Source organism: Anthonomus grandis, chromosome 1 (assembly GCF_022605725.1).
Source record: "Anthonomus grandis grandis chromosome 1, icAntGran1.3, whole genome shotgun sequence".
Classification (NCBI taxonomy): domain Eukaryota; kingdom Metazoa; phylum Arthropoda; class Insecta; order Coleoptera; family Curculionidae; genus Anthonomus; species Anthonomus grandis.
In genome coordinates this window covers 4,825,572-4,851,635 of record NC_065546.1, presented here as the reverse complement: position 1 = coordinate 4,851,635, position 26,064 = coordinate 4,825,572, and the positions used below count along the sequence as shown (strand labels likewise).

At 33.0% G+C, this 26,064-nt stretch overlaps 1 long non-coding RNA gene across 1 annotated transcript; it reads right to left on the bottom strand.

Annotated features, from left to right (window-relative positions):
- Positions 1–2,349: 2,349 nt before the first annotated feature.
- On the bottom strand, positions 2,350–3,236 carry LOC126736011 (uncharacterized). Its single transcript, XR_007660586.1, has 3 exons — positions 3,103–3,236; positions 2,871–3,043; positions 2,350–2,819 (listed from the first exon to the last, which is right to left on the bottom strand). It is a non-coding gene; the product is annotated as an uncharacterized LOC126736011 (long non-coding RNA).
- Between the last annotated feature and the right edge of the window lie 22,828 nt (positions 3,237–26,064).

The window sequence follows — 26,064 nt, the reverse complement described above, 5'->3', positions numbered from 1 at the left end:
TTTACTGTGCAAGAAATTGTTGAAAAATGTTCTCGAATGAGTGGAATTGGAAAGTCCACCATTTTCAAATTGTTGCGGGAAAGAAAAGTAGCAGGTCAAGTGGAATCTCCCAAGCAAAAGCCAGGACGACCTACAAAAGTCCTTGATGAAAATGCTAAATGTATAATTCGAAGAAAAGTTCACTCTTTTTATTTTAAAAAGGAAATACCCACCCTAGACAAAATTTTAATGGAGCTTGGCCGAGATGACAGTATTCCGTTGATAAGTAGAAAACTTTTATGGAAAACTTTAAAAAATATGGATTTTGCCTGGGAAAAGCATAACCGCAAAGCACTTTTACTGGAGAGCGACGAAATTGTTTGTTGAAGACGACAATACTTGAGAAGTATCAAGCAGTACCGCAGGGAGCAAAAGAAAGTTTTTTATCTTGATGAGACGTGGATTAACGAAGGTTATATAGTCCAAAAAATGTTGCAAGACAAAAATATAACCAGTGCTCGCCAAGCTTTCATAGAAGGCCTGTCTACGGGTATTAAAGTACCTTCGGGAAAAGGAAAAAGACTTATAATCACACATATTGGAAGCGAAGAGGGATTTTTAAAAGAAGGTCTGCTAACCTTTGAGTCGACTCGCACAGGAAATTACCATGAAGACATGAACTCAGACGTTTTCGAGGACTATTTTGGTGAAATAATAAAATTTCTTCCGGCTAATTCGGTGGTGGTTATGGATAACGCAAGCTATCAGTCACGGCGAATAGAGAAGACGCCAACTTCAAGTTGGAGAAAGCAAGAAATTATCGATTGGCTGACTGCAAAAGGTATTGCGTTTGAAGCAAATTTGATAAAAAAAGAACTGCTGGCAATAGCAAACTTACACAAAACTCGTTTCATGAAATACGCCGTGGAAGATATAGCCGAAAAATATAATATAACTGTACTGCGTGTACCGCCATATCATTGCGAACTAAATCCTATAGAACTGATATGGGCGCAGGTAAAAGGATTTGTAGCAAGACAAAACACGACTTTTAAAATGAAAGATGTTAAGCTACTGTTTGATCAAGCCATTACGGAAGCGACACCAGAGAATTGGCGAAAAGCAGTCCAGCATGTAATTAAGCAAGAGGACAAAATGTGGGATCTTGACAACCTCATCGATCAGACAGTCGATCCTTTAATTATAATGTCAAGAGGTGATGACAGTTCGTCAGATGACGAAGAAGACTACAATCTATTATAATTTAAAATTGTTATACACTGTTCAAAAAGTGCCAGATTCAAAAGTGACATTTTCAACTGTTTTACTCTACATATTATGTTCAATAAATTTGTGAAAAAAATATATTATTCCATTTAAACAAAAGTAACTTTCTAAAATAAAATAGCATTTAAGTACATTAATTATAAGGTAAAAAACAAGTCCCAGTTGCACGCCTTTGGCGAACCGTTTTCAATGTTTATCAGTGGGTAACAATGGGCAAAACTCATAAATTGACCCAAAACCGGGTGGCACTACCTGCAATCAACGAAAAGAAAGAATTTTACATTGAAACTAATACCCAACTAAGGTAGTGGCATAAAATATTGGTGGATCACCAGGTACCACTTTTGCATACCTAATGAGGTTTTATTGCTCTACACACTTCTGAAATAGAGTATAGTTACAAGTGTTTAAGGTGTTATTTTGAGTAGTTCCAGCCATGGGGAGAAATACAGTTAATTCGTCAAACGCCCAAGTAAGTCAAAATCCCGAAATCCAAAGGTTGAATGAACGAGTAGAGCAAATGGCGTCCCAGTTTAAAACCGAATTTGACAGCTTTAAGAAGAATCTAAAAGCAAAAACCACATCGACATCCACCTCAAAGGATAACTCTCATTTGGAGGATATTGCTGAGTTATCAGTAAGATTTTCTACCTTTGAAAACATAAATAATATCCGTCAAAACATTACGCAATTAAACCTTCAAGTGTCAAAAGACAGTACGGCAACCAATAGAAACACCGTATTAGTTCACGGCATTGAAGAAAATTCAAATGACGATCTGTACGACGGTATTATTGATATCATTTCTACAAAAATAAATATTCCGGTACGCAAATATGATATAAATTTTTTCCGAAAATCGATAAGAAATAATAACATTTTTGACAACATATTTGAAAGAAAAAGTCAATATTTCCTCCAACTTGATTGTTGCCTGGCAACCGAAAATAACAGTAAGGAAATATTCATTTCTGTACTGTAAGGAAATGTTATTTCCATACAGTAAACTTTAAAACATAAATGCGAACAGGTTTTTTCCTAAACAATTTTATTTTTAAAATTTTCAGCACAAACAAGGTTAACATTATATTTTAAAATTATTACTTATTATTTGTTATATTTACTGTTATTTGATAATTAGTACAAGTATTGAAAACTGGAAGAACTTGGGAACTAATAGCATTATTTTATTTAATATTTTCCAAACTAATAATTTTATTTGTATGATAATAACTAATATTGGGCGTTACTGCAGTATTAGAAATATTAGATTTACTTTCTTGATTTTTTTCTGCTGTGAAAATTTTATTTGACACTTCTTCCTTATTAGTAAGAGACTCTTTTATATATCCTTCAGCGACGTTTGTTGATTTCCATCCACCCAGTCTCTTTAAACTAATAATATCTCCACCAAAATCAACAAGCATTGTGACAGAAGACCGACGAAAATAGTGGTCGGTATATTCTTTCGAATTTGGCAAATTCAAACAACTGGCCACTATTTTAGGCATGTTTCTAAATTGGTGAATTCTTACTACTTTTTCATTTTGGTACTTAAAAACAAACGAGTGGCATTCATGTCTCTTGGTCTTAAAAAGACATACTTGCGGTATAGATTTAAGTACATTTCGTTTACTATAAATGATCTTGATGTATTGGTTTTTGAATCCGGTATGGTAACTAAAAGTTTAGATAGTAGGTCTTGTATATCTTGTACAGTCATTTTAACCAGCTCGTCCATTCTGCAAGCTCCGGAAATTCCAAATATTACAGCTACCTACAACAATAAATAAGCATGTAAAGAATCCAAATATAATTTGAAGTTTTGTAAGTTACCTTAATCATTAAATATTCCTTATCTGGAGCTTCCTGAATAAATTTGTTTACTTCTTCTTTAGTTAAAATCTTGGATTTTTTTGGCTTATAGGCATGTGCTTGCCGTTTCAGGAATGCCCGAAGTTTTGAATATTTAGATATATCCACATCATGTCTAATTTCAAGGGCATTGAATAATTGACCCATAAAGTTGAATATTTCATCTTGGAACCAAGCTCCAAGAAGTATGTCATTACAACATTTTCCGAGAAAGAAGTTACATTTTTATTCGTACGGTAGTCCATAAAGCGGTTGTATGCATAGTTATACTTATTTCTAGATTTCACTGGTAACAATTCCAATGATGCAGCATTCACTGCCTCCGTGAGTTCTGGGGGGGTTCCAGAAATGGAACAGTCATCATCACTCATCATTTTACACGTTACTTTGGCTTTTTAAAACGTTAAAAAATCAACACTTTGGAAAGACGCCACAAATAAACTTTTCACTCGTCAAGGAGTCTTTTCGTCAAGCTTGTTATCGTTAAGCTTTTCCTACTAGGTATACAATATACTATTGTCACCGGCTGGGCAGTAAAGATCAACAGCTAGCCTTAAAACCTAGGCCAGTTGTGGTCTCATTTTACCAGAGATGGTTGCGCGATAAAATTTTCTACAGTAAACGGTCGTTGAAGGAGACAAAAGTCATGTTATCTGAGCTGCTTACGGTTTCCCAGCATAGTTTCTTAAAAAAAGTTCAAGTTCAATATAAAAACTCCTGCTGGACCAAAGGGGGGCAAGTGTTTGTTGTGCATAAAGGTGTTAAAGTGCTAATAAATTCTGAAGACAAACTGGGTGAACTTACAAGGAAGAACGACAACAATCAGGACCCGAGTAATTACTAATGTAAGTGTTTTTATTTTTAAGTTGGGGTCAAAGTGTAAATGTGTTGAATTGATCAAAGAAAGTTAACGTTTTTTTTTCCGGTTTATTGTGATTTTCTTTTTTTGGTTTTTGTTTTAATATTTTTTTTTCAGTTCATGTATCTTGCATTTTTTATGTTGTTTATATCAGGAAACTCCATATTATATTATTTTCCTTTCAAAATGCTTTTCAAAAAACTTACGCTCTCTGTGTATCATTTATTTTTTGGGATATTAGTTATTTAGTTTGTAGTATTAAGATTCTCAATTTTCGGTATTTGAGTAATTGGGTCTATACAGATGGGAAGGACAAGGCCTATATTGTATATCTTTTTTACTCTCACTCTATTAAAATTATAATAATATAATGATTAAAGCTTATGAACTTTTGTCTTTCATATCCAGTTTTTCTAATCACAGTTATGTGTATAAGTTTAGTGTGTATATTTATATAACACTGATTAATTATAACTATTTTTTTTATCTTGAATTACAATTATAAATTAGTTTAGTTAAAAAATAACTTCTGGTTCTAAGTTACGACACAAGATCCAATGTGATCATTTCATTTATTAATTTTCTTTTTGATGTATTTAAATCTCAAAGGTGTAATCTTATATCTTGTGAATATTATTTAAATAGGCCAAGGTGCACCTATGCAATAATGTTTAGTCAAAGCATAGTGAGTGCTGCTGTTGTGATATGCGTTTTGTTTCAATTAAATTTATGTTTTGAGAATGTATGGTTGATAGTTTGTACTAAATATTTGTTAGTTTTAGTGTCATGGCGAAGGGGGTGGGTGGATGTGCGTGGGTCAGGATATTTTTTATGGCGTGATGGCGGTTAATACAGCAATAAGAGCGGTTAATCAGCAAGATAATTTGATTAATCAAAATTATAAGAGGGTAGGTATGAATTTTACTGTTGTGCATTCTAATATTCGATCGATGAATACCGGATTTGACGAATTTTCAAATTATGTGTTTGATTACGACTTTGACATTTTGGGACTGTCAGAAACGTGGTTAACTCCTGAGCATGATAGCAGTAGCTTCGAAATTCCTGGATACAAACTTATTAGGACAGATCGAGTAGGAAGGGATGGAGGCGTAGGGATATACATTAAAAACAAATATAAAAATGAAAATATATATTTTAATGTAATTTCAGCTGATTTTGAATATGCTAGCATTAAACTTAATATAAATAAAAGATCAATTCTGTTTACAACTGTATATCGTCCGCCTTCATCTAATGCAGATCATTTTATTGATTGGTTAGAGGAAATATGTAGCTTATCCTTGCCATTTTACGATCAGGTTATCTTTGTTGGAGATATTAACATTGACTTTTTAAAACAACATTCACCGAAAAAAAAACTTGAAAGACTCTTAGAAATTTTTAACCTAAAACAGGTTATTACAGAACCTACTCGAATAAATTTTGCTGCAAATAGTCTTAGCCTCATTGATGTTATTATAACAAACCAATCATCAATTATAAAAAAATCAGTTTTCAATATAGATAAAAAGATTGACATATTTAATAGAAATATATTATTTTTAATAAATAAACATGCTCCGCTATTATCCAAAAAGGTAAAAGAAAAACCGTTTACGCCGTGGATTACAAATAATATTAAATTTCTTATGAAAGAAAGAGATAAGGCAAATCGTAGATGTTCGAAAAAACTGAAGCACACCTCCAGTACTAATTAAGGAATTACCAATTAAGGAATTTCACTAAGCATGCTGTTGCGAGGGAAAAAAATCACCTATTTCAACACAATGTCACAAAAGCATGGAAGAGAATTTTGGAATGCTGCAAAAACTAAACCTTGGCTGTAAGAGGAATTCTGGCTTACCAGACAAGTTTTTAAATGCAACTGCTCTTAGGAACTATTTTTCAGGTTTAAATACTACAGCTGATACAAGTTCAAATGAAAAACTTAATTTCTATAAAGCTAATAGGTATTTTAACACAAGGTCTTACCTAAATTTTAAAATATTGGATGAGCCAACATTAATTAAAATCATTAAAACAATACACTGTAACGCAAATAGGCTTAAAAGATCTAGAAATGTGCCTACCATATCTTACAAAACCATTATTAAATATTTTAAATAGCTGCTTATTACAAAATGTTTATCCTACAATTTGGAAAAAAGCTATTTTGACACCTCTAGCAAAGGTAGCTGATCCAAAAGGGTTTAAAGACCTCAGACCCATTAGTATACTGCCTCTGGTTTCTAAAATTTTAGAAAGGTTTGTGCACCAACAAATATGCAGCTTTATCGATTTTTACAATATTATCCCGGACTGCCAATCGGGTTTTAGAAAGAACTTTAGCACTACCACGAGTCTAGTACACCTTCTTAATAACTGTAGGATAAATGAGGAAAAAAAGGAAATAACATGTCTTGGATTATTGGATTTTAGTAGAGCTTTCGATACTTTAAACCACAAAATGTTATTAGCAAAGCTTTATTATTTTGATTTTTCGAATAACGCGATTGATTTCTTTAAGTAATATCTTAATAATAGAGCGAATTGCGTAGTAATCAACAAGGCTTCTATAACTGAAAAATCAAGTTATTATCCTGTATCTACCGGTGTTCCCCAGGGTTCTATTTTGGGGCCGTTGCTTTTTTCATTGTATGTTGTAGATATGAAATCCTGCATAAAGTACTCAATGTTACAACAATATGCTGACGATTCCCAGCTGTATACTTCATTTTCACGTGAAACTCTACCCATAATAGAAGAACAATTTAATAAGGATTTAGAAAATATACATAACTTTTCCTGCGACCATAATTTGAAATTAAATTCGTTTAAATCATGTATAATTTTTCTGGGTGGTGGAAAGAACGCCCTTAATGCAGCAACAACTTTAAATGCAAAAATGCGTAATGAGCAGCTACCAGTAGTACGAGAGGTCAAAAACTTAGGAGTATACATTGATAGCGGTATTTCATTTCAAACACATATAAAGAATAAGCTCAAAATTGCATACATGCGCTTAAGAAAACTTTACGGCTTAAAAAATCATTTACCTCCTAAAACTAAATATTTTTTATGTAACACACTTGTTTTTTCCTTATTTGATTATTGTGATGTGGTATATTCGGATTCATTGACTGAAGACTCCGCTTACTCAATACAAAACTTCAGAATTGTTGTATGCGTTTTTCCTACAAAATTCCATTTAGAAGTCACATTTCTCCTTATTTAAACAATAACTTAATTCTAAATATGAAAAATCATAGAAAATATCACATGTATTCCTTCGTGTATAAAGTTATAAAAACTAGGGAGCCATTATATTTAGCTAACAATTTTACAAATTTTCTTCATGAGCACAACACTAGATTTATAAATTTATTTAGAATAACACAACATAGAACAGCAAATTTTCAAAAATCTTTTGTTTTTGTCGCCTCTCAACTTTGGAATGGACTTCCGGCTAATTGCAAAAGTTTTCCATTTACTGCATATAAAAAATATATTCATAATAAACTGCTTGATTCTCAAAAAAACAATACTTAATCTACAATAAAAATTAAAAGAGCTGAGCCGCTCGATCTTCTATTGCTGTCTACTTATTATTGTTATAAATATTAATTAGTTTACCTTTCCTGCATATCCAGAACCCCCGCCTGCTTCGCCTTACTTAAATATGATACTCAACACATGCATGTCTCGATTAATTAAAAAAATCTTTTTTTTTTACTTTTTACTTTTAAGGTTTTTGAAGGGCTATGCCACACAGGTTCTATCTTATGATGAACCTGTGTAAACGGTTCTCTATAATCGAGGCATGGTCCTATTTATCATGTATTTGGTGGGTTGTACAACATATGTATATTATTATGCTACAATTTTGTATATGATTATTTATTTACCTTCATGATAAATAAATTTGTTTTGAATTTGAATTTGAATTTACCAACATGGTTTCCGATACAAACACATTTTCTTGGGTCCAAGGTTGGATACTACTCCACGGACCTTAGTATAATTTTAAGAACTTAGTAATAATAAGTAAAAAAACCTTAGTTTTAGCGAGATCTACCCACCCTTACATTTTGGCACAATAGTTTTGGAACACCCTTGAGGCAATATCTTGATGGAGAAATATAGTTATGAGCTGTTCGTAGGATACAGGGTGGTATGAATATCCGCGATAGCGCAGAAGCTGTATCTAAAGTCATTTCATCTTTAAGCCTTACGAAACCTAGATATTACTGCAAACCAGCTAAGAAATGAGTTGACACTCAGTTTGAAAAGAATAGAGAATAGGTTACATGAAAACAACCTTAATGCAAGATGTCGTATTGGAACTCCAATACTATTTCATTGAAATTGCGTAAGATAATTATGAAGCATTCCTTTTACCGATAAGTTAAGTTTTGGTTTACGTGTGGATTCAAGAAGGCTGCTAAGGGTGTGGTGAAGACCTGGCGATGCATCTGGCTTACAAACCATTCAAGAAGTTGACGGGTACCAAGCTCGAACTTTAGTGGTTTGGGCTGGAGTTTAGATAGATTTTTCCGACTAATCTAGTTACTATTGAAGAATTTTTAACAGCAGACGAATATCGGCATCAAATTCTGGAACCGATGATAGCGACTTGCACATCCCTGTTGAACATCCCAATGTTGAACCGCTAGAAACTTTTTTAACAGCAAAAGATTCAGCTATTGCCATGGCCTGGACAATCCCCTGACTTGAATTTCTAGCGAGCAAGATTGATAAGGCGTGATTTAAATCAAGGAACGTATTCAAGACAAGGGAAGAGGTGCTGAACTGTATGCAAAAGGAATGGTTATACGTTGAGCAAAACGAGATTGACAATTTAATTAGGAGTATGCCTAATAGATGTCAAGCTTTGTTAGCAACAGCGTACAGGGATTTACTCTATTAATAAAGACGTTGTTTCGTGAAAGACGTGTTTTCCTATAGACTTTCCTTTAAACTTTGTTATTTCTAATTTTCAATCAATATCCCGGTATGATATAAATGTTTGTATTTTTGATAAATTAATGTTCAGCAGAGTTTCCAGAATCAAATCAGATAAGCTTAAATTCAATTTTTTCCAAATAAATTTTTAAAAATTTCATCCAACCGAGTTCATTTAATTGTGTTTTAATAGCTTTGTCCACTGGACCATTTCGATGTGTGCATATTTTCGATAATATTTAATGAAGCAGTCACTCAAAAAATTCGATAATTCAAGTTGAATTATTTTATTTTTAATTTAAGCCAATTTAACCTAGGTAAACCATGAAAACATCGGTCAACTGTTTTTGTTTATTTACAACCCCAAACGATTCTTTAAAAATTGTTTTGCTACCAAAGTATCATAATTACGATACAATGATCGAAAATGTCACAATTGTAAAGCAACAAGAAACGAAGATTTTACATTCAACAATATAACATCGAGTAGCAAATTCAAACAAGTAGTCTATTATTGTCAAAGAGACCTCTTAGTAATATTTCAGAGGGTAAACATTATCATTATATTTTCACCTTTGAACCCCATTTAATTTTTAATAATCTTAATAACCTTATTTCCGCTCTCCTGTTAAACTAAACCTTATCCTGTTTGTTCTATTTACTTTTGTACAGTTTTTAAACGTGAGAAAATGTGTCCGTCAGTAACTTTGTATTAGCAGTTTTACCGGTAAGTCGTATTTTAATATTGTAATTCATTTAAGTACATGCGTATAAATTCGTTGATATTTTTTATACTAGGGCTGCTTTCTACTTTCTACTTTTAGCGCTCACATATAGAAGGTGGCTCACATAACAGACGTTGTTCTATCAGCGGAATTAAAAAAGTTAAAAAAAGATGAAATAATTGACTTAATTGTTCTTCAAAAATTACCATCAACTTTTGCTAATAGTGAAGTGCTTTGTGAATTAAAATAAAGGCTGGTTGCAGTTTTTTCTGTGCGAGAAAATGTATTTTCCGACAATAGCAGTGGCTTTGAGGTTAACTCAGATCAAAACAATGTGTGTGGCAAACCAGATTGCTCAAAAACAAGAATGGAGTTAAAATTTAAAAGCTCTAAGGTGAGTGATCTTTGTAAATTAATCTCTCACCTAGAAGATAAAATTTTGGAACAAAAACAATTTATTTTAATGTTACAAAACATTAAAAAATCCACAGGTCAGTTACCATCAGTGTCAATCAAGCATCTAGAATTCACAGTAAACAAGGCCACTAAAGCCATTATGATCTGTAGGAACCTAGCGGGTAAAAACTGGGGATGCTCCCCAAAAATACTGCGATGGATGTACACCATGATGGTTAAACCCATAATCACATATGGGGCAGTGGTGTGGCATGACACTACAAAGTTAAGTACAGTAAGGCGTAAACTTGACAAGGTTCAAAGACTTGCATGCGTATGCATCACAGGAGCTATGAAAACATGCCCCACAGCAGCACTGGAGGTCATAGTTGACCTGGCACCTCTTCACCTGGCAGTAGAGGGAGCTGCTAAAAGGGCCATGTTCAGATTAGCAAGGGATAGAACGAACAGTAGGGACATTGATCAGAGAGCCTGGGTATCTCAAACAAGATCCATTCCCCTGTTCGATCTTCCCAAGGACGATATAACTCGGGAATATCACTTTGTTAGGAATTTCAGTACAAAAATTGACAGCAAAAGTGACTGGGAAAATGGATCTGTCGCCCGCTCATTTAAACAGAATACTATCAAATGGTACACAGATGGTTCTAAAACCGAAAAAGGAACAGGAGCTGGAGTATTTGGGCCTGGCACCAAATACTCAGAGCCACTGGGAAAATACACCAGTGTCTTTCAAGCGGAAATACACGCTATAGAAAGATGCGCTCAATTAATCCTGAACAAAGACTACCTCAAGCAGGACATCGCAATCTTCACCGACAGTCAAGCAGCCATAGCAGCACTGAGTTCACATGTCATCAGTTCTAAAATGGTAAGAGACTGTTTGGGCAAACTTAATGAGGTAGGAAAGAGAAATAAAGTCACAATATTGTGAGTACCTGGACATACAGGCGTGCAAGGTAACGAAGAAGCCAATATTCTGGCAAAAAAGGGATCTGGTTCTCAATTTGTAGGACCGGAACCTTTCTGCGGCATAGGAAAGAATACTTACCTATATGAGCTTACAAAAATAGAGGATCAACTCAGAGAAAGCCTCTGGGATGATCATCCAGGGTTGAGACACTCCAAGATGTTCCTTGGAACCCTCGACCCAAAAAAATCTAAAGCTCTAGTAAGTTTAACTAAAACTAAACTACGGATTGTAACAGGATTCCTAACAGGGCACTGTCACCTTCGAGAACACCGCAGGAAACTAAAACTAGAACAGACAGGTGAATGCAGATTCTGTGGGAAAGAGGAAGAGACCCCAGAACACCTAGTAACTACATGCGAAACAGTTGCCGAAAGTCGTGCCATGCACCTCGGTAATTATGAAATTCCAGAAGGAAATATCTCATTACTGGAACCGTCACAACTACTAGCCTTTATTAAAGCCATAGGATTGTACGAAGTAATTTGACTTGAGAATAACATCAAGCAGTAATTAGAAAGGGGCACACAATAGATCTTTTAGGTCGCAGTGAAACTTCACCCTTATTTTAATCTAATCTAATCTACCATCAATGTCATCTACTAATAACTCCATGAACAACAAAACCTATAAACCTATTGACACTCCACAGTTGACTTCGCATAAAATTAGTTCGACAGCAAAGCAAAAGGCGACATCTGACAGTAATGAATGGGAAATAGCAAGATCATCAAGGCGAAACCTACGTCCTCGCCTGAACACCCAAGGAACCTCGTCGACGCCAACGCCAACGGATGTCGTTCCTGCCAGTACTACTTCCAGCGAACCCAGCGTTAATCCCAAGAAACCAAGGTCACGCTATCCCAAGTAAGCACCGCCGTTGAAAATGCAGTCACTCATACGGTTGCGAAGCGTTGCATGGATCTAAGGCTCGTTTTCATGTGACATAATAAAGTCATGACAGTTAAAGTCATGACAATATGACATTTTTTGTGAGTGTTTTCATGTATTCAATGTCTTGACTTTTGCATTAAACTAAAAATGGCGTCGACTGAAGTGATTGTGGCAGCTGCACGAGTGTTAAGTTTAATTATAAGTGAAAATAAAGAAAAAAAAGGAAAAGTGAAAGAAAAAATCTGGGTCAAGACAATGGATCCAACGAAGAAATAAATTGGGTGCATGTAACACCCTTATACGAGAACTTGCTGCAGAAGATCCTTCAAGATTTTTGAATTTCATGCGCATAGACCAGGCTATGTTTAATATTCTACTTGGGAAGGTTCAAACTAGCATTCAAAAGAAGAATACTGTTATGCGAGACGCATTATCAGCTAAATTGAAGCTTCAAATAACTCTGAGATACTTGGCTACAGGAGACTCATTATCTTCTTTACAGTATCTGTATCGAGTCCCGAAATGTTCAATAAGTATATTCCTACCTGATGTGTTGGACGCCATATATGCAGGATTGAAGGAATTTATAAAGGTAAGTAATTTATTAATGTAACCAAATGTAACATTGAAACACGTTAATATGATAACAAAACATTTATTCTGTGATCCCTCATAATTTTTATTATAAACGCATAAAAAAACACTAACTCATAAAAATGTTTATGTAACATAATTTGTATAAGCGCGATAAAACACGTTGCTTACACTATAATTGCTGAAGTGACCAATTCGAAAAGTATGTTTGTAGTGGAGAACTTAGTGGTGGCGCTATATGCGTAGAGTCTATTGCGACTGATTGATTGGTTACACCGCCTTCCCCAAAATGTTGTGCATATTGGGTTGTAGCTGGAGTATGCACGCTACTTGTGCTAAAGGATGAACTGGGACGAGAGGAATCTGATAAAGAATTCTGCTCTAAATATTGTAAGCGAGTTTGTGTAATCAGATTTTGGATTTCACTCTGCAATTTTAATGCTGCTGGTAACGGTAGCTTTTCCAGTTGCATACCAACGGAAGTCCCAAATGCTATAAATTCGTTGTTTGTGTGAGCATTTGAAATTGTTTCTAAGGAGGCTACAGCATTATCGATTGATGATATTTGCTTTTTGCGACATCGAGATGTGAGTGGCCTTTTTGTGACTGCTCTTGCTGGATTTGACTCTGAAGTATTGCTAGTTGATGGATTTAAGATTCCGGTGGTGTTTGCATTATTTAGCATTGTTGTCCATAGATGGATTCTCAATTGCTGTACGAGCAGCTTCATCCTCCTCCTCTTCTTCATCCTCGTCATCATCCGGTTGCTGTAAAAAAAAATTATTTAGAATTGAAAATTAGAAAAATGATTTTTTTAGTTGAGCTTTACAGTACCTAGTATAATAGTTGATTATTGTTTCAGATACCAAGGGACGAAAACGAATGGAAGAATATAGCACAAGGATTTGATAAGAAATGGAACTTCCCAGGCTGCGTGGGAGCATTAGACGGCAAGCACGTGGTAATTCAATGCCCACCCAATACGACATCTTTGTATTTTAATTACAAGGGAACATTTAGCATTGTCCTGTTAGCACTAGTCGATCACGATTATTGTTTCACATTAATAGACATCGGGGGATATGGAAGTCAATCAGATGGCGCAATTTTCGATCATTGTGCATTTAAAACTGCACTTGAATCAAATGCACTAGAGATTCCACCAGAATGTGTTATCTTAGGAGATGATGCCTTTCCATTAAAACCGTATCTCATGACCCAATACCCTCGACGTCCAGACATGCCATACGAACAGAAGATCTTTAACTACCGACATTGCCGTGCGAGGCGCATTGTAGAGAATGCTTTTGGTATACTAGCCAGTCGATTTCGTATATACAAGAAACCAATATGTGTAGCTGAACGTACTGCAGTTAAAATAGCAAAAGCTACTTGTGCCCTACACAACTGGATTCGAAAAACCATTGGACCCGCTAATGATAGCATAACTTGTGATGCAGAAGACTTTGAGCAGCGTAAAATTATACAAGGAAGTTGGCATAAGGAACCTTCTGAGGGATTAGTTAATCTAAGGGCTACAAAAAATCAAAATTACCGCAACGAAGCCCGTGAAAAAAGAAATAATTATGCGACATATTTTGTTGGAGAAGGGGCTGTAGACTGGCAAGATCAAATGATTTTGCGAATATTTCTCATTTTGTAATAAATGTATTAACTATAGAAAAAGTATTAATTCACTTACCAGGTTTGATTCCGAGAATATTTCTGTTGTTGGTCTTAGGAATCTATCAGCAACTTCAAACCAAAAAAGCTTTGGGACATACACATCTCCCGTTCCACTTCCAGTTTTTCTACTGTTTTTAATTTTCCGTACATCTGTATTGTATGTACCACGAATACTCCTTATTTTTTTGCGCAATGTTTTTACGTCTTTAATTCCAGTTCTAGCTAATAAATGTTCTTCTGCTTTGCTTCTTGCGATTCTGTCTTTAAATTCACGATTAATCTTATTCCACAAACAAGGAACTCTCTCATATTCCTCTAAAAAGTGAACGATATCAAAAAAAACCATTTCCTTTTTCCATTATTTAAACCTTGTAAACTTATTCTTTTTAACCTCACTTTCACACGCGGGACTCGTAAAATTGATGCCACGTAGTCACGACAATGCGGAATTGCAGTTTTCACAAGGTTTGTTACTTGGAACTAACATAAAATGTCACATGATATCGCGACACTAATGCCACGGCGTCAAATTGTTGTCACGACAACGTGACTTTGAAGTTTACATGTTTTAAAATGTCGTGACTTTTAGTGTCATGGCACTAGAGTCGCGACATTATCGCCACATGAAAACTGACCTTTAGGCACAGATTTAACGAGACAAATTTGTCTCGTTAAATCTGTGATCTAGGTAATACGGTTAAATCTATTTCACCGTCTACCATTCGACGACGCCGCAAGCCCGTCGGCGTCGTAGGAACTAATACGAGCTCCGATGTTCAATCAATACCTAAACTTGGGTATCTACATGTATATTGGCTTCATCCAAGTACATCTGCAGAGGGACTAGCAAACCTACTAAAAGTTACAGCACCTGAGATAGCTTTTAAATTTAAAGAATTGAATAAAACGGAGAGGGGAATATCTTTTATTGCATCATTTCCATTACACCATGTTAATCAGGTTTACCAGCCATCAATTTGGCCTGCTGGAGCTTGTATTAATAGATATCGTTTTCTAAAGATTATTTCTGCTCGTAATGGGGAGGCACAGTTTTCCAGGGAAGCCTCGCACCAAAGAAATACGTAAATTCCTCTATTGATAAAAATAATGACGACAAAAATCGCCTATTAGTTTATCATATTAACATTCGAAGTTTAAGAAATAATTAGAGCTTGAAAGTGTCCTAAATTCAGTAAATCTTCCTCACGCAGTTTGTATTTCTGAAACCTGGTGTAATTCAAATAAATCTCAAACTTTTTATGGAGATATAAATTTACTTTGTATTGAAGGATATTTTTTAGCCTCTTACTTCTCACGCTTTGATATGAGAGGTGGGGGCGTTACAATTTATATCCGCAAGGATCTCAATTTTAATGAATGTGAAGTTTCCTTGGAATGTATAGAAAAGACTATTGAATTTACGTTTTGTAATTTAAAAATTAATAATCAGAAATATCTTATTGGTTGTATATATCGATCACCGTCTGAGAGTATTGATAATTATGTAAATATTTTTGGAGGGATTATTAAATGAAGTTATTAAGCCCACCACTTTGGCTATTATGTGTGGCGACTTTAACGTACATTTTGAAGATTCGTCATGTAAAAATTCCTTGAAAATTTTAAATGTTTTCAAGACTGTCACGAAAGTCGAGGCGGCCATTTGCCAAATATTATTTTTCACTTTTAATTGCAGTGTATTAGCTTTACATGAAAATATTAATAACACTCAGTTTAAAATAAATTATGACTTTTATTTACCAATTAAAACGTGCGCTCTTATTGGGACACTCTTTATATGCTCTGACGTTTTCAATTTTTGCATTACCTCTGTAATAATTTGATAAATTCACTTGGGAGAATTTACGTACAAAAAGACATTGATTGAATAGTATAGAAGTTAAACGGTGATTATGAAAAATGATAAAAAAGTCGAATTTCCATTATCCATCGGCATCTCAGTTTTAACCAATATAGAAAGTATGAATGATATTTGTCTATGTGGTACATGAGAAACATAATTTCCAGAAGCTTCAATATTATCTTTTACAAGAAATTTAATAATATTTTCACAAAGACCATTTTTTTCTATAGTGTAAATCAAATTACTTAAATGTGTCTGATTATTTCCAACCGAAAAAAGGTTCATGTCTGAAAGAAGAGGGACCGGAGGCCGTACGCATTCCAATATAAGCAATTCAATCAAGGACTGGAGAACGTATTCACGAGTAGTTGGAGCCCAGACGTCTATAAATATAAATATTTGTTATTTTATTACATTTTCCGATTTCTTATAAAACAAGTAAACCGATTTAACCATCTTCATAATGGGGTAATAAAATTAGTTCGTCTGTAGATTGCCGGTAAAAGAATGCCACGAAATTAATAAATTTTATACTATTCGTTATTTTCTTCTATATGTTTGCCTAGAGGTTGACAAATATTGTGAAAATTTATAACATAAATGAATCTAATTTAAAAGGAATATAAAATTTTAAATCATGCTTTCACGACCAAATTTTGGAATTTCAAAAATTTATTTATTAGTGCCCAATTTCAAAATATATGCTTGAAGATCTGTTTCCGAGATTTGAAAGCTACCTGAATCCCATATTGTATAATTTCAGTGCTAATTTTTATAATATCTTTTGGGTAATTTGTGAGGTATTCTTTGTCTATGCCTTTTGCCAAAATATCTCAGACAGCAATTTTGCGCTTTTGAACTATTTTTATGTTCAGGCTATCCAAAAAAGACTCATGTAGGTGAAGTAACAATATCGTATACTATATCACATAGTACTGTCGAATAACTATATCCGGCTTTAAATTCCGACTGTTTACAATAATATTAAATCTATGTAATAGTTATCGGAATTGCCATAGCTTTTTGCAAAAATTTTGAGAATTTTGGCAAAATTGATATTGATCTTAGTTGACTTAATTCCGTAGGGTTATTAACTTTAACCAGAAGCAAAACGTTAGCTTAGTTACTTAGATTTAATTTATTCTAGTATAATTATTTTCCAGTTGTTTGAAAATTATAACTTAATTCTCAATACAATATGTGTTATATATAGAATAATGAAAGGACAGCACAGACAAATAAGTGTAATAGTAATAGTAAATTTATCTGCTAAAACAGCCTTAGATGATATTAAACTCAAAAAATTCATCCATTATTCCAAAGATGCTGGTCATACAATTTTATAAAAGGTAAAAACACAAAATCCACAGCATCACAGAAATATAATAGATTATATTAAGAACAATTTTATAAATTTGTTCTTTATCAGTAGGAGTAAATTTAAAAAGTCATATTATGTAATAAGTTAGTATTATGAACATTCAGCAAATCAGATTGACGATGTTTATTATTTTGTCCTATTTCAGCAATTATAATCTTTAATTGATATATAAAAAATGCTTCTTTTTGCATAAAAACAGCAGCAGCTGCTGCAAAACAAATCCAAAATTCACCACAAATTATTTTTCAAACAATATTATATAATAATATAAAAAAATATAACATTATAAAATATTAATACATTATTTTTTTAAATTGTTCCGCCATATGTTTTCAATAAATTAGTTTAATGATTTTATTATTATACTATAATACCATCAGACCCGCGCACCTTCTTTTTTGTATTTTTTCACGGAAGTAGCGAGCGATAACAATGTTCTGTCAGTCATCTGCTCCTGCAGAGCGAATGTGATAAATTACGCTCATTAGTAGAGTAGCAGCTTTTTTTTATACAAAAAAAGGTTAAAATTAGATCCAATATTATATTGTCTAAATGTTTTTTAGAATTACGATGGGTTAAATGTACTAGAGCTAAAAAATTAAATACAGACATGAGATCTGTATGAATAGGTGACTAATTATGCCCAATCATCTTTTATGTAATAATGCCTTGTGTAATAATTACGTAATAATAATATAAATAAATAGGAAACTTCATGTTTATCAATAAAACCCGACTTTTCGCCGACCTATCGACGCAATTTATCTGTTTTCTTATTAGTTCATTTAATATAGAACAACACAGGAAATATCTCCAATTCGAGAGCCGAGGTGAAAATTAAAAATTCGAATTTATTCAATTAGGGACAGACACCTCTAATTAAGTTTTCCCCTGTTTCGGTTAATTTGAATTTTAAAACAGGTTAGAAATATTCAAAATTACATCATTGTTATAATGGCCGGTTTAGCATTTCTGATTTATATGTAAAGTGATGCCACGTTTTTAAATGTTTAGTGTAACTGACTTGATGATTGAAAGAAAGACATACATAACATCAATTACATGCAAAACTACAGACTGCATGGCTTTGTTGTGAAAAAAAATTCTCGATTTATTCGGGAATAAATAAAATGAATCTATTTTAATATAAATAGATATTTGGCAACATTAATTTAGAAGCATAGCCCTAATAACCACTTAAATTATTACTATGGTATAATTGGTGGGTTTTATTTTGCCACAACTGTTTGCCATAAAATATAATAATTATGTTATATTATTATTTTATTTATATTTGATATGTATATAGGTTAGAAATAGGATATGAGTATATATATAGGAGTTAGAGAAGTAGGTGCAAAATTTAAAAACAATTGTAATAAATTATAATACAAAAAAACAGAAAGAGACGTTATATATAAACATACACAAATTAAAGATGAACTAAAAAACCATTAAAAAAATTCATATTCTTCCTATTAAAAGTTTTCTCCCGCCATAACTTAAATTGATACCAAGGATTTGAATTTGAAAATAAATTGGTGATTTATCTATTATAGATAAAATTACTTTGTCTATGCACTGAATTGACATATTTAATAATGTGGTGTATTTTATAATTTTTCATCTTTTTTTTTCAGACATTTCAAGTCTGAAAGTGTAGCAAAATTATTCAAAATTATTAATAATTTCAATGATTTTTTAAAATATTTGGGGGTGGCTTGCACCCCTTCATCCCCTGAAAAAACGTGTGTCTCTCAGATATATGTTGTATTTACTAATTTTTTATTTATATACCAGATTTGAAGGTGTAACAAAATTTTTAACAATTACTGTGATTTTTTTTATTATCTATTATTTTACAAACATGTATCTTTTATGCTACAAAAAAATCAAATCTACACCTCTTTTCTTTATATGTAATTATAGTTTTTCTTTTAATTTTATTTTAGAAGCTTAAAATCAGATTTAATGCTTAAAGATTGGAAAAAAAATATGCGTTCAAAACTTATCTGGTCGACTGTAAAAAGTTGATTTTCATTTCTGATTCTGTTGTCAACTTCCATGACGTCTATTCAGAGACCGTGCGCAATGGCGGTTTTGAGACCTACTCTTTGTTTTGCCGCAGCTAAACAGTGCTGGCGTTATCTGTTATTCGTCACCAAAAATTTGGAAAAATATGGGTTAAGAATTAATAAGGATAACTTAAAAATCTTAAGACGATTAAATCTTTACAGAATAAGATCACTACTAATAACTTGACCTTAACTAAAGCAGATAAGGGCAATTTTCTTGTGATCTTGGACAGAGTTCAATATGTTGAAAAAGTTGAAACCTTCTTGTCCACAGATAATTTTTCTGTTGTCAAACTCTGTCCTTCTGACAAATTCTTGGTTAAATTCAAAAATACATTAAAACAAGTAAATACAACTTTAGAATATTTTAGCATAAATAAATTTAAACTCATACCTATCAATCCGTCCATCCCTTTGTTGTACGGCTTGCCCAAGATCCACAAGCATGAGATGTCTATTCGTCCAGTGGTTTCTTATTGTGGCTTTCCATGTGACAAGCTGAGTTCTTGGCTCAACCACACCTTACTTTATCTCACTAAGTTTAAAAGTTCATTTTCTATAAAAAATTCCACTCAACTAGTTTAAGAGTTGAAAGATATCATTCTACCCGATTCATCCTTTCTAGTATCTTTTGATGTTTCTAACCTCTTCCCTAGCATTCCTCCTGAGGACTGCTTACCTTTAGTTGCAGACTTACTTAAAAAAAAAAATACTGATCTTGAGAAAGTCCATATTGACAACCTTTGTGTTCTGGTTGACTTAGTTTTACATCAAATTTGTTTCAATTAAACTATAAATACTATAAACAAAGCTTAGGTGTTGCAATGGGTTTTAGCCTGTCCCCTCTTTTAGCTGAATTGTTTATGTCAGACTTGGAAAATAAAATAAAAACTAGTCCCCTCTTTCAACACATTTTCTTTGTCAAACGATATGTGGATGATATTTTTGCCATTTGTAAGGGTAGCTCCTCTGACCTTCAAAATTTTATTACGTTCTTAAACTCTTTACACTCATGCATTAATTTTACTTTTGAAATTGAAACCAATGAATCTTTAACATTTTTAAATCTTAAACTAATACGTATAAACAATAAGATCAAATTTTCAATATTCCGTAAGCCTACATCCACTGACAGTACCATCTCTTATAACTCAAATCACCTTAATAGCCAGAAATTCGCAGTTTTCCATTCCTACTCTTCTAGACTTTTCTCGATTCCCCTAGATAAATAAGCTAATCGATCAAGCAGATACTCCAAAAATACAACCTTTTTAATCCATCTCTTGAACAGTCCTTATTAATATTTGTTTTGTATGTTGTTTAATATAGTGAATTATATACGGGTAAAATACCCGTTTTGAAAGATATACAAGCACTTAATTTAGAAACGGGACATAGTTTACTGTGAAAAGATGTTATTTTAGCCCTAAATAACACGCGCGCCCTAAATTTATAACGGATTTCGAAAAAAAAAAATAAGTAATTTTTTTTATTGGTTACATAAGAAACCCGCTGTCGTTGTCCCTGGTTGGCCTCGAGCAAGAGGAAGAACGGATGGACCTAACCTAAAATTTTAATGTTTCAATTATTGTTTGCAGTTTGTTGCGCGTATGCAGCACGTTTTACAAACTTTAATAAACAAAAACTTTAACTTGTAGGCATTTTTGCATCCATTGCAAGTCTTTTTTTTGCGTCTGTAGTAAGTTGCAGAATATTTAAAGTCTTTATATCTCTTCATTTTTTAAAGCAAAACGAAAATAATAAATCCCAATTATTCCAAACAAAAAATTAATTATAAAAATATAGATTAAGTAGGTTATGTTGAATTGAATATTTTTTCTTCCTCTTATTCTCTCTACCTTTGTTTTTCATATTCTTCCTTAAACTCTTCAAAACATGTCAAAAAGCTTTCTCTACAGCGAAAAATGCTCAACACAGACGATCAGGCAATGTAATACCCATTCGCTAACGATGAGGAAACACGTCTGCACGTCGTTGTTTTAAGTGTAAATTACTACTGCTACCATCTAGAGTAAAAAAATACGTTGTAAAAACAGCAGAGTTTTACAACAGTTGCGATACAGGTACAGTACGTTGAAGTTTGGTCGAAAATAAACGTCGTTGCAAAACCAACTAAATTTTGCACTGAAAACAACGTTGCAACTAGTGAAAATAATAGTAATCTCAACTTAGGTGACTGTAAATTGTTACTTGGGTTTGTTATCAACTGTAAGGACAAAATCCCGCCAGAACAAAAATCAGGAGTCTATCGGATAGGGTGCTCGAGTGGGAATTGCAATCCATTTTACATTGGACAGACCGGTAGAAGATTTTCTATACGTATCAATGAACATTTTAGGGAGATTGAGAAGACCAAGAACCGAAATATTTGCCCTCCAAGCATCAAATCTAACTTTGACAAGACATTTTTATACTAATAGTAATAACCACAGTTTTAATCCAGCTACTGACATAAAGCTTTTACATTTCTGCCGAAAAAGCAACAAACTTGATCTGTTGGAAATACTCGAAATAAATAAAGCTATACAAAACAACCACCATAACTGTGTCAATGATCAAGTACATCATTCTTGTACTCACCTTTTCAACTCACTGTGTCTTAACTCTTCAGAGTCTCTTAATACATCGTTCTTACCCTTTACAATTTCTTTTAAATAGTACTTATCCGTTGCTTTCCTCCTCCGCATCGTACGAATCATTATATTAACCGCGCCATGTAATATGTTCTCTATGAACCTTCTCCTTTCCTCTTGCTTTTACCAAAAAAAAAATTGTAGTAACCCACCATCAGGTACCATGGCACCTTTAGAACTTCTCTCATAAATGTCACCTACAGTGCTTGTCAACAACAGAATGTAAACAAATAAAAATAAAAAATTAAAATTGAAAACAATAGTAATAAAAAACCCTGGGGCATGTTCCTGTTACCAATTTTAAAAAACCTTTATAAGTGTACCTTATATAAATTCCTTAAGTTTTTTCTGTGTCTGTTTGTCTTTTGTTCGGAACTATTTCCTTTTAATACCCCCTGTGATGGACACCACTGTGTCCGAAACATGTAGGGAATTTTAACCTAACTAAATGTTTAATAAATAAGTGGAGGGAGACTGAAGGATTTTCATTTTACCATAACGTAAAAAGGTTAAGGGTTGTGAATGAGAATTAGGGATAACTGGTAAGCAACTTCTCACTTCAACCGCGACCCAACTTAACTGGTACTACAACTCTTGAATTTGCTTTAATCACCAATAATCTGAAAAAAGACTAATTTTAGGGTTTTAAGATTACTGGAGAACAAAGGTAACTTCTGAACTTCTCACTTCAAGCTTAACTATGACACACGATTCGACTAACACTATACATTTCAGCAATGGTGACTTAACTTGATTGATACTGCAACTCTTGGACCTGAATTGGTCACTTAGAGTCTGGACAAATACCCTAATTAGGGCTTAAGAAGTAATGAGGAATAGGAGTAACTTTAAACTTCAATCGTCTCGACTGACACACTACATCTTAGTTACCCTAGTGACCCAACTTGATTGGTGCTGTAACTAAGATAGACTGCGTGACAGCTTGAGTTTTACTATATTAACAAGGACTTTTTAACAGCTTTTATACAAAGTGGCTTTAAAAGTGCTTATTAAGTGGAAATTTAATCGGAGAAAAGAAACGGTACAAGAGCTAACAAGGTCATAAAACTCTGTAAGTAACTTCTCACTGTAACCACGAATACGACTAGTGATTAGAGTCACACAATTTCTTTAACAGCCACCCAACCCGTACTGCGAGTTTGTACTTGTTATTGGTCACCAAAAATTTGGAGAAATTAGGGTTAAAAATTAATAATAATAACTTTGTAGGCTAGGGATTAATGAGAAATAGGGATAACTGGTAAGCAACTTCTCACTCCAACGGCTCACAATTCGACTAACACTCTGCATCTTAGCAAGAGTGAGCCAACGTGACTGGTACTGCAAGTCTTGAACTTGCTTTGGTCAAAAATAATTTGAAAAGAGACCCATTTAACTCTTGAACTTCTCACTTAGACCACAATTATGACACGAGACTCCACTAACACACGACATTTCAACAATAGTTTCAACTTGACTGATACTGCAACTCTTAGACTTGGATTAGTCATTAAGAATCTGAAGAGAAGACCCTAATTAGGGTTTAAGAAGTAATCAGAAATAGGAGTAACTTTAAACTTCAATCGTCTCGACTGACACACTACATCTTAGCAAGTCAAGTGACCCAACTTAATTGGTGCCGTAACTAAGCTAGACTGTGTACCAGCTAAAGTTTGACCGTGAGACGTTTTAGCAGCTTTTATACATAGTGGGTTTAAAGGTGCTCATTAAGTGGAAATTTAATCAAAAAAAACGAAAGGGCCTGACAGCTATGGTATTAGCGTTTAAAAGTTAGCCCTTAAAATTGGTTGCTATATGACCTCTGGAAATCTTCAAGCGATCAGTGATGTCCTTAATATTATGGATATAAATGGAACAAAAATAAACACGCCTTGATGACAAAAAAAGGATATTTGAGATATTCTCAACAATACCTAATAATAATTGATAAAAGTAAAAAATATTTAAAGTTTCTTGGCTTGTATGGCATATGCAAATTTTCTTGGCAGTGATTTTAGAAGCCTGGTACTAATCTAAAGATGTTATATCCCTGTCGGCATGTTATATTGCAGCAATAATTCTTTTGATGTATTACTTCTGCAATATTGTTACAACATTACAGTAACATTGTATTTAAAAAAAAAACAAATATAATATTGGATGTTTATTGCTACAATATTGCACAAATAACATAGAAAATGCAATATTGCACATACATTGTAAAGTTAATAACGTTCATATGTAGTAATTGTAATATTGTTGCAATATTTCATTATTGATGAAAATGTATTATATCAGTGAAATGCTTGTGTAATGTTGCATCTATATTACAAGCACACTATTGCAGTAATATTGTTTATATAAAATTCCAACAATATTTTATTTCAATTGATATTTTAATATTTTATCTGCAGTATTGCGTATATACTGTTGCACCTGCAATACTTTTGCAATATTTAATAACCGTCACAAATGCGATATATATCACTGAAATTCAATGTGTAATATTGCAGCCATATTGCTTATGTAAGATATTTAATGACTGATTAAATAACTGATTAATTTCACAGGTATCTGCTAAATTTTGCAAACAAATATTTATTAAGTGGGTTTAAATGAAATATAATACTAATTATCGAAATATATAGATAGTACAATTATTTATTATTATCCAGGTGTTTAATTACTTATATTTCACAATTTACAGACTTTATTCCTAAACTAATTGATAATATTCTAGTTGGCACTCACACAACCTAATTCATACTCACTGTGTGAAGAAAAGAATGGGAAAAGTGACGTAAGTTGTATCAGTGTAAGGTCGTTTTAAAATATTGCTGCAAGACGCACTATTACAGATGTAATATTCCTGCAATATAATTTGACGACAAGGATAGCCAGTAAACCATAATATTTATCTTATTGGCTAGAATATCAAAGTCGTTTTTTAAAAAAGTGCCATATTTAATCTTTCCATTGACCCAAACAAATGGAATCTTTTATTTTATGCGTCCTTATCTTTCGAGTCATCCAAGAAACTTTCAAGATTTATTTCGGTGAATTGAATCCATCAAGGTAATCTGAAAAAGGTAACACACTGCGGTCTGCGGCAGGGCAATTTTCCTTAAAAGCAAGCTTTTATCATCCCTTAAAGTACCAAAATTGTACATTCCCAAAGATTTTTCTTACGTGAGAGGAATGTCTAGATATTCGTTTAACATATTAGGGCGAATTCAACCTGAATAATATAAACATATACGTACTTATTTAGAGTTTTGTAATACAATCTGAAATAAGGAAATGTGCATTAAAAAATAAATATATCAAGTAACTTATTTTATGACTACTTTTGATCTTGATCACGGTTGATATTACTATATATAAGGAAAAGATATTTTATTTTTTCGCCAAAGAGAAGAAAAAAGTACCTGATTATAGTGGCTGAATTATATTAGTTATTGGATTCAAACAATTCAATTTTAAAAATTGATTTTTACTGTTTTTATGATGACCTACAATGACTACCGAAATGATTATTCTATGAGATACAAGACTACAATAAGAAACATTTTTTTGCTAATAAATATATATATGATATAAATACATAAACCCTATAGAATGAATGAAACCTATTTATTATTGTTTTTAATGTGTTGACTCCCTGGCAAGATAATTGTTTGCAGATCAATGCCTTATGAAAATCTTCCGTCTTCTAAGAAAGGAGTTAAAGATTTTTACTTGCTCATCACTGATCATATATGCATTTTTTTATATTTTTCTATTACGAGTGTGTATTGTATGTAACACAAATTTAGTATAATCACTGGACTATTCACAAG